Source organism: Mirounga angustirostris, unplaced genomic scaffold (genome assembly GCF_029215605.1).
Source record: "Mirounga angustirostris isolate CCGP_5_RB_7025 unplaced genomic scaffold, mMirAng1.0.hap1 SCAF_2, whole genome shotgun sequence".
NCBI classification, from domain to species: Eukaryota; Metazoa; Chordata; class Mammalia; order Carnivora; family Phocidae; genus Mirounga; species Mirounga angustirostris.
This window is the reverse complement of record NW_026991710.1, coordinates 57,233,655-57,243,562: the sequence shown is the minus strand read 5'-3', so window position 1 is coordinate 57,243,562 and position 9,908 is coordinate 57,233,655. Positions and strand designations below refer to the sequence as shown.

Sequence of the window (9,908 nt, the reverse complement as noted above, 5' to 3'; positions counted from 1 at the left end):
AATGATGAAACAGATCTGCAATATGGTAATCAATAAGTTTTTTTTTTTTTTAAGATTTTATTTATTTGACAGAGAGAGAGACAGCGAGAGAGGGAACACAAGCAGGGGGAGTGGGAGAGGGAAAAGCAGGCTTCCAGCGGAGCAGGGAGCCCGACGCGGGGCTCGATCCCAGGACCCCGGGATCATGACCTGAGCCAAAGGCAGACGCTTAACGACTGAGCCACCCAGATGCCCCGAAATCTGTAAGTTCTTAAGAGCCTAGCCTCGATTTAATCCTTTTATTCTTAACTAAAAATCTTTTAATTACCTCATTCTTTGTTACATAAACCCTTCCCATGAACCTCTCCAGAACTTCATCCAAGAGAGATATCACTAGACATCTGTACTTGCCTCAAATGACTTTCATTTTCATATGCTCTACATTCTATATTTATTATGAAAATGAATTCTATGGTTAAAGTCACAGAGTTGGACCTTCTAACTCTTTTAGATCAAACTCCAACTGTGTTGGTTAGTTCCACCCTTGTAAGAATGCAGACAATCTGCAGAGTCTTCTTACTTTGTCTGTTTTTATAAGGTCCGGGTAACTTGCCCCATGTCCCTTGAAATCACTGACTTCACACACTTTAATTCTACCCAAATCTTTTTGTTCAGTTGCTTTCCCAATTCTGCTGAATCTACTATTAGCATTTTTTAAATTTTTTTTTAAACATATAATGTATTATTTGTGATACATTGTCTGTGATTCATCAGTCTTATACAATTCACAGCGCTCACCATAACACATACCCTCCCCAATGTCCATCACCCGGCCACCTATCCCTCTCATCCCCCTCCACTCCAGCAACCCTCAGTTTGTTTCCTGAGATTAAGAGTCTCTTATGGTTTGTCTCCCTCTCTGGTTTCGTCTTGTTTCATTTTTTCCCTCCCTTCCCCTATGATCCTCTGTCTTGTTTCTCAAATTCCTCATATCAGTGAAATCATATGATACTTGTCTTTCTCTGATTGACTTATTTCACTTAGCATAAACACTCTAGTTCCATCCACATCATTGCAAATGGCAAGATTTCATTTTCTTGATGGCTGCATAATATTCCATTGTGTGTGTGTGTGTGTGTGTTTATAGGACCACAGCAGACCCATTGCTCAATTTCAGGAGATTAACATATTTAGACGATTGAATGTTCCAACCCATAAACATTCTTCAATTTACATAGGTCAACTTTCTCTCAAGTAGTAGGAAATTGATATTTTTAAAAATATTGTAATAGTGTGTTTCCTAAATATTTGTCATTGGCATGTCAAAATACAATGAATTTTTTGCATGTTGACCTTGTACTAAATAATCTTGCTAAACTTAAAGAATGCATATATAATAAGTTATTGTGTATATTAGTTTATGTACAAAATCATTTCTTTGAATACTAATTTTATTTCTTCCTTTTTGTATATCATTCCTTTATTTTTATTTATTGTGCTGGTTAGATCATCAGTGCATTATTGAATAGAAAGGGTGTACCCTACAAGTGTTCTTGGGTTCTTGAAGGAAAGCTTTGTGTATGGTTATTAGGTCTTTCTTAAATGTTTGGTATAATTCTCAGTAGGACCCTTGAATCATATTCTTAGGAAAGTTTTTAATTTTGGATTTTTAAAATAATTGCTGGAGAATTCAGATTTTGTCCTTGTGTGAGCTTTGATTATTTGTATGGATGGTTTATACATATTTTGGGAATTTTCTACTTAAATGTATTGGAAAAAAACTGTTATAATAACTTCTTGTATTAATCTAAACTCTATAGGTTTTGCAGTTGTCTTCCTTTTTCTTCCAGATATTTGTAACTGGTATCTTGTCTTTTTTATGAGTCTTATGAGTGTTTTACTAATGTTATTTACTTTTCAGCTTTTTAAATTTTCTTTACCAATACAACTCTGCCTGTTCTTAGGGACATATTTATGTACACACTGCTATTTTATCATTTGCATGAGAACAGCCCTTGGTTTCCTAGATTTTCATTGCTACAAAGATATTATCACTGTATTTTTGTAATAAAACAAGGAGAAATTCCTTACTGAAATTCCTTACTGAAACTTTATTAACTCACATAACATATTCCTTACAACTGAAAAATTTGCTTTAAAGATAATTTTTAATAAAATTTGCATGCTTTGACCTAAATGTATATTATTTCCCATAAGCTTTGGCTCAGATTTCCTCCCTTCCTGAGGATAAATTGAAGTCATTTGGTGACAGATGATTATTGGGTTGTATATTTGTCATGACATGTTAAATTATGCTGTGGTAACAAACCTCAAAATCCTAATGGCTTAAAGTAACAGGTCTATTTCTTGGTCATGGTATAGATCCTTTTTTGGTCAGGAGGGGGCTCTGTTGGTCTTACTTACTCAAACCAATGGCCCAGCCATATTTTGAAAGCTATGGTTTACTGAGTAGGTTGAGAAAGGAACTCACTCATATACAAATAAATAATTTGACTCCATAATGACATGCATCACTTCTAATTATAACTAATTGTTCAGACTTTCTCACACATGACCCCATCCGACTAAAGATAAAGTGAAATACTCCCATAAGCTTAGAAGTGAGGAGAACCAAAATTATCTGGTGAACAGCACTAATTAGTTCAAAAGGGTACACTTCTGTTTCTCCCCCCAGAATAGTAGGGGAGGAAGAAAAAGTAATTTTCTCACCAATTATTATTAACTGTTGTCTACGTTTATGAATATTTTGAAGTGTCCCGCATATGGGAGTAAAAGCAAAATGGAAGTTAAAAACCACTGTGTTAGCAGTAATTTTTTCTGTGTCAGAGATATCAGTGATATATATATATACTCTTACCTTTGCTTATGTGTTTTTCCTAAATTTTTATAATAAATGCATGTTTGTTTTTTAAAAATAAAACACAAAAGGAGATTAAATTGACAGTGAAATCAAGTGTTCAATTTTTCTGCATACTTCTCCATTTTTCTTTCATCACATCCTGACTTTAATCAATTTGAACCACTGGGGTGTATGTGTAGGGGAGATAGCTTCAAAAGCAATCACTGGTCAAGGCAGACAATAAAAATTCACCATTACATTTCATCCACCATTACACATAAAGAATATTTAAAAAAAGTATTTTGCTCTGTTTCATGTACATGGAAGGCATTTATAATTGAAATGTCATTGATATGAACTCAGGAGAAACATCAAGCATAAAAATGTAATTAATTCACAGTAATACTTGAGAAGAGATCAAGATGTTTTGCATGTGAATAGAAACTGAATGTTACCTGCCAACTGCTGTGTAATGACTGTTAGCCCCATTACAGGCTTATTAAAATTTGGATTTATAGACTGGTCTTCTAATACTGACTGACCTATAAAAAGTAGGCTTTTCACTCACCCAAATGCACATTCTGAGGGATGACTTTGGAGATTGCCACAGTTTTAATATATGAGCCTCCTAAGCAGAGTCTTATTCTGAAATACAGAAACTCAATGCATTAATAGAAAATGATATATCTTTTAAAATATTTTTAATTTAAAAATATAAATTTGTCCCTTCTGCACTTATCTAGTTTTATCCAACTTCTCCATTAACAGTAAATTCTGCACCCCTGTTTCCAAATGTTGGGGTGCCTGGGTGGCTCAGTCAGTTAAACCTCTGCCTTTGGCTCAGGTCATGATCCCAGAGTCTTGGGATTGAGCCCTGCATCAGGATCCCTGCTCAGCAGGGAGTCTGCTTCCTCCTCTGCCCCTCAACCTGCTTGTGCTTGCTCTCTCTTGCTCTCTCTCTCTCTCACTCAAATAAATAAATAAAATTAAAAAAAAAAAAGAGATTTCCAAATATCTATCTAAACTTTTGGCAAAACCAGCTGGACTTAAAGTCTGTTAAATCAGTCAGTAAGACAGGTCTTAACATCTATTAAGTTCCTTTAGTTATTATTTTGTGGGTGTATGAATCAGAGAGAATTTGAGTTTACTTATAAGACAAATTTTTACAGGTGCCTGGGTGGCTCAGTTGGTTGGGCGACTGCCTTTGGTTCAGGTCATGATCCCGGGATCCTGGTATCGAGCCTCACACTGGCCTCCCCCTGCTCTGAGGGTATCCTGCTTCTCCCTCTCCCTCTGCTGCTCCCTCTGTTGTGCTTGCGCTTTTGCTCTCTGTCAAATAAATACAATCTTTAAAAAAAAAAAACACTAAAATTTTTACTGCAGGTTGAAGGTGCATGGACTTTCCCACCCATAGTCTCTATAACGATATCAAATAGATTTGGATTCAAGTCCTCTGGATCTATAACTGACAAGCTAGAAAAAGTTATTTAACCTCTTGAAGTCCTGTAAAAGGCAAAATAGCTAATCTCCTTTAACATGAAAATATTAACATAAAATATATAACAATTATCATGGTAGTTAGAATAGACTAAACACTCAATAACTTTTATCTATATACCACAAAAAAAATAACCATTTTTATTAAGAGGCTGTAAAATGTTCTGTTGAAGCAAAGAAGACAGGCATATTTTTTCAGTCTGTTAATATTTATCTTGATAAAAGAGCAACACTTAGAAGTCTCAAGTTTCTTTTTCAGAGAAAATGGTTTCCAGTGTATCGCATTAGCTTTTTTTTAAGGTAATAGGATGAAGTTTTGGTTGGCTTTTACCAATCCATTTCTGATGAATAAGGATGTCTGCAACATTTCCCTATTTTAAATCCTATTTATTAAATAACCATACCAATCACTTATAAAGACATTTGTAAGCCACACTCAAGCAAATGGATGAACTTTGGTTCACACAGAAAAAATTAAAATCCACTACTGACCAGGGCAGACTGGCCCTTACTCAGAATGTTCAAAAATGATTTAGAGTTTCTAAAAAAATGCTGTGTTATCCATCTTGCTCATATATCCATTATAATTGTCTCTTTTATTGCACTTGCCCTCCAGAAGTATGTTTTTTTTCCTCCTTGACCTAGTTTCTGGTAATTAAATTGAGTTTTCTCTGTATCACTGCACCACTTGAAAGCTTCTAGGATCAGAGCCTCTCAGTAATCCCGCTATTGATTAAATCAAATCGGAGCCTATTTTGCCACCATGTGCTGTTACTGACTGACACAATGGCAATTATCTGTAATAATTGTCAGTAAACTGCAATTGGAGAAATCAGAAATTGAAACTATATGGATCTTATACTGCTTAGATTATTATATCCACGGCTTTGCTCAGTTTTCAGTCCTGTTTTAAAAATAAATAGAATTCAGTAATTATCCAATCCCTGAACAAATTACTGAGCACTTAAATTGAACACAAGACTAGGCTCTGTGACTACAAAATGAGGGAAACCACAATGCTTACCCTGGAGTCACTCATGGCATCATGGCATGGACAGAATGAGATGGAGAAAGGGATCATAGAATGTTTTCCAGTGCAAACTGTAGTGTAAGCATACAAATAGCCTAAAGCTTTCTCTTGAATCCCAGTGATAAAATAGTGAAGAAGGTAAAAAAAAAAAAAAAATATATATATATATATATATATATATATGTAGTTGAGAATTGCTATATACTAAGACCATGCTAAGTAGTTTAAGTATTTCAATTAATAGTTATAACAACATTGCAAGACAGAGATCATTCTTATTTAACAAAGAAACTTTCCTATTTAATAAATGAGGAACCTAAGACTCAGAGGATTAAGTAGCTTGCCCAAGATCACAAAGCTAGTAAATGGTAAACTGAGAATTTGAATTGAAGGTATGGGCGTACTAATGAAAGAAGAAATTAGGTTACAACTTCTGCAATCATGCACAGGGTCAAAGGAAGAATGGAAATAAGCCACCAACATAGTCCCCCAAAGCACGATAGTCACCTCATCTCCTATATCAAGCACCTAAATCACTGAGTTATAACTTTCTGGTTTATTTCTCTTTCTCCCTAGATCATGAGCTCAGTGAAAGCAAAGACATGGTCATGTTCATCTTTGTAATTTTTTTTTTTTTTTGCCATGAATTCTGCTCAGTATGTGACTACTGAATAATATTTGAACCAGATAAGCATTTCTTCTTTTTTTTTTTTTTTAAGATTTTATTTATTTATTTGACAGAGAGAGAGGCAGCGAGAGAGGGAACACAAGCAAGGGGAGTGTGAGAGGGAGAAGCAGGCTTCCCGCAGAGCAGGGAGCCTGACATGGGGCTCAATCCCAGGACCCCGGGATCACGACCTGAGCTGAAGGCAGACGCTTAACGACTGAGCCACCCAGGCGCCCCATAAGCATTTCTTCTATACAAGAGCTATCTTTTGATATTTCAAAGCAACCACCTGAAGGAGGCAATACAAATTTCAGAGGCCAATTCTCAGGTCACAATTCTATATTCTACTGTTGTACTTAAACGTGTAATTGAAATGCAACATAAAAGTTCCAAGTTTTTCAATAAAAGGAAGTGAAAGGTCTTGCTGAAATATGACAAGATTCATTTTTTTAATTTTTATATTTATTGCATGCAACAGTCACTATTTATACTACCAATCCCCTCAAAATTTCACTATTTTAAAAATTCCTGATATTAATTTAAATTTTCATTTGTCAAATGAAGACATATATTTTTCTCATTCTCAATTCTCCCCAATACCTTTTGTATTATAAAAATGATTAGATATCCAAATCTTTAAGAAGGGTTTCTCATGGCAAGGATTTTAATGTCAAGGTCATAGAATTCAAGTAGGTGTCTCTTCAATTTCCAATACTTCTACATTTTTAAATTATTTCCACTGGTGGGTTTGAATCTATTCATAAATTAGGAGGCATTTTATGAGCTATTTATATAAATGGAGAGAAAAAAGGAAGAAAAAGACATTCTCCTGCCTTACATAAGTTCACAGTAGAGTTATAGAAGCCAACTAACTAAAATACAAGTTCACAATACATTGTGAATTTTAAAAAGTATGTGAATAGGGGCGCCTGGGTGGCTCAGTCGTTAAGCGTCTGCCTTCAGCTCAGGTCATGATCTCCAGGTCTTGGGATCAAGCCCCGCATCAGGCTCCCTGCTCAGTGGGGAGTCTGCTTCTCCCTCTCCCTCTGCCTCTCCCCATTGCTCCTACTCTCTCTGTCTCTCTGTATCTCTCTGTCTCAAATAAATAAATTAAAAAAAAAAGTATGTGAATAAAAGAGCAAGAGAAAAACAGAAGAGAGTCTCAAACTTGATAGGGATTGTAGAGAGACTCCAAAACAATTAAACTGAGTCTTGGAGGATGAATAGGAATATGACAGGTAGCTAAAGAGGGTAAAGACAGTCTAAGTGAAAGGATCACAATGCACAAAGACACAGAAGCATGGTGAGGAAAACCATGAGACAAAAGGAAGAGGAGATTTTGTGCCATTCTGAGCAGGTAGCTTCCTTTGAGAGCAGGCCTTAAGCATTCCTTGCACTTAAGAGATAGGCATTTCTCTTACCTCATTTTGAGTCTTAATTTGAATTTATAAACAAAGGAAAATTAGATTTATAAACCAAGGAAAGCTACAGAGATACATATACCCAGTCTTCCTATACTCCCTGATTTGCACAGGGATAAAGCAGCAGTGATATCTGTGGAATGGACATGTCTGCTGGTTTAGAGACTCACTCTGGCAAGCTACTTTGAACCATTCCACTGGTGCATCAACTATCAGATGAACCACTGTTCCTGCCAGGCTCTCTGTTCTGCCTTCCACATCAAAACCTGTACTGCAGTCCAAAGTGAGTTTACCAAATAGATAAGACTTCTCTCTGTAGAATTCAAAATTAAACTATACATTCTGGTGTGGCCACATAAATCAATTCACTCAATAAACCAGCACTCAGCACGAGAGCCATGGACCGTGGTAGCATTTATCAGTTATCAGGGGATACAGATTACTACACCTACAGAGTATGAGTCACACTTTCTGACTTAAGTGTCTTACCACATGGAGAAAGGAAAAGGACACAGAAGTGTATACTCATCAATACTTTATCACAGTAAGTAATACTAAAAAAATCGAAATTGGTATTTTAGAATTTGAATGCCTTTTTGGCCTTTTGAATAATTCCCTAAGTGCCAGAGAAGTAGGGTGACAATATAATTCTCAGCAGCATCTGCCATAGGTTGGATTCCCGGAGATTCTGAGATGGAAATTTGCAGATGATTGCAGAGATGGGAAGAGGAGGAGAAGGGATGTGATCTCAGGAACACTGTGTGTAAGGATGTGACGGCAGCAGGATAGGACAAAGAAAAAGCTGAATTGTGATGCAGCTGCAATGAGGCTTCAGCCAGTCTCACAGGGAAATCTTGATACTGGGATGCCCTTTGGACATATTTTCATTTGATGTAAGAAGGCTAGATTTTTATGCCCCAACACAGACCAGTTATTGAATGCAAACTGCTGACAGCCAGGAGGCATTACCCTTAAGAAATGCTGCTCCTTTTGGCCATGGCAGTTCCTAGTGAGGAACTCGGCTATTGGTTGTTAGCAAGCAATACTCCAAGCAGTGGGGGAAATAAGTATCATGGTCCAGAAGAGGAGATCTGAGCAATGCACAATACACTGGAAGCTTCTGCATTGCACTGATACCTGGCCCTGCCAATCCACTTGCAAGTACCTCTCAGTTCCAACCTACAGTTTAGGCTTGGCCCATGGAAATACACACCCTTTCCCCACCACAAGTGATCACGCAAATCTGTTTCCATGACCACCCTCCCTCCTTGCTTTAACATCAAAGGCAAAGCCATCATTCTTTCACTCTGTTTTCTACAGGGGCCTGGGGAGTTGAACACTGGCCTGTGTGAATTTCCAACTCCAGACCCTCAGGTAAAGCTATGTTCACGGTAACCTCAAATCCAAGTGTCCCTTATTTGACTTAAGGTCAGAAAATTCCCTTAAAAATTGTCTTCATACATTGCTTTCCTATTGAAACAAGTGATAATGACAGAAGGGAAGAAGAGGATTTGGAAATCATTCAGCAAGTCTAATAATATACACAGCATTTCTTTTTCAACTGGATGGACCCTCAATCTTCACCATCATCACATTAAATATCTTATTATACTTTGGATTCCATGAAGTCAGCAATTTCCTCTGCTATATATAAAACATGATAGAAGTGCTATATTTTAAGACAAAAAAAGAATAAGACAAGAAAACAAAAATCAAATAAAGCTTAGAAAAAAATACAACTGTAATTTATATCAAGTTAAAGAAGAAAACCAGAACTGTTTATTCATAGAGGTTCCGGAAGATACTGGATAAAATCCTACCAACATCCTTAATAAAAAGTCTAAGTAGATAGAAATAAAATAGCAAGCATAAATATAATCTGTGAATTTCGGTTTTATTTCTCATTACTTCTAAATCATACTTCTCTCATCTTAAAGTTTCTAAGTTAATATTCTCCTAGATGAAGCAGCTCTTTCATACTATTCTCTAAGCAGGAAATTAGTAAGAACTTTAATGTTGTCAATAAATGTGCTCTGGATTTCCTTTAAGTAAGAGAAATCTCTAGCAATTAGGTGATTCAAGTTTAAGCATTCATATGGATTGGCGTCAATTAAATGTTGGCAAGGTCAATGCAAACACTGAAAGTGGAATAAAAATTGTAAGGGTCTAGTGATTAAATAGGCAGTGGGTGATTAGTCACATTCATAGCTATGAGTATGTTTTCAATCTGCTTAAGGAGAATTTGAAAACACATCATATACATGTAGTTCTGGAAAGAAATTGGTTGTTTTGCATTTAAAATTTCCAGGTCAAAATGACATCATGAAAATGAAAGTTCTGAGAAGCTAAATGCACTGTCCCCTGTGTTCCTCAGAGCAAAAAAGACAGATCATCCATCAAGCAAGGCTGATTCCCATCTAACAATGACCTCTTTATTCTTTCTATTGCACAAAA

At 36.1% G+C, this 9,908-nt stretch overlaps 1 long non-coding RNA gene across 1 annotated transcript; it reads left to right on the top strand.

Annotated features, from left to right (window-relative positions):
• Positions 1–218: 218 nt before the first annotated feature.
• On the top strand, positions 219–9,323 carry LOC123847617 (uncharacterized). Its single transcript, XR_006791578.1, has 3 exons — positions 219–242; positions 8,775–8,828; positions 8,938–9,323. It is a non-coding gene; the product is annotated as an uncharacterized LOC123847617 (long non-coding RNA).
• Positions 9,324–9,908: the final 585 nt, after the last annotated feature.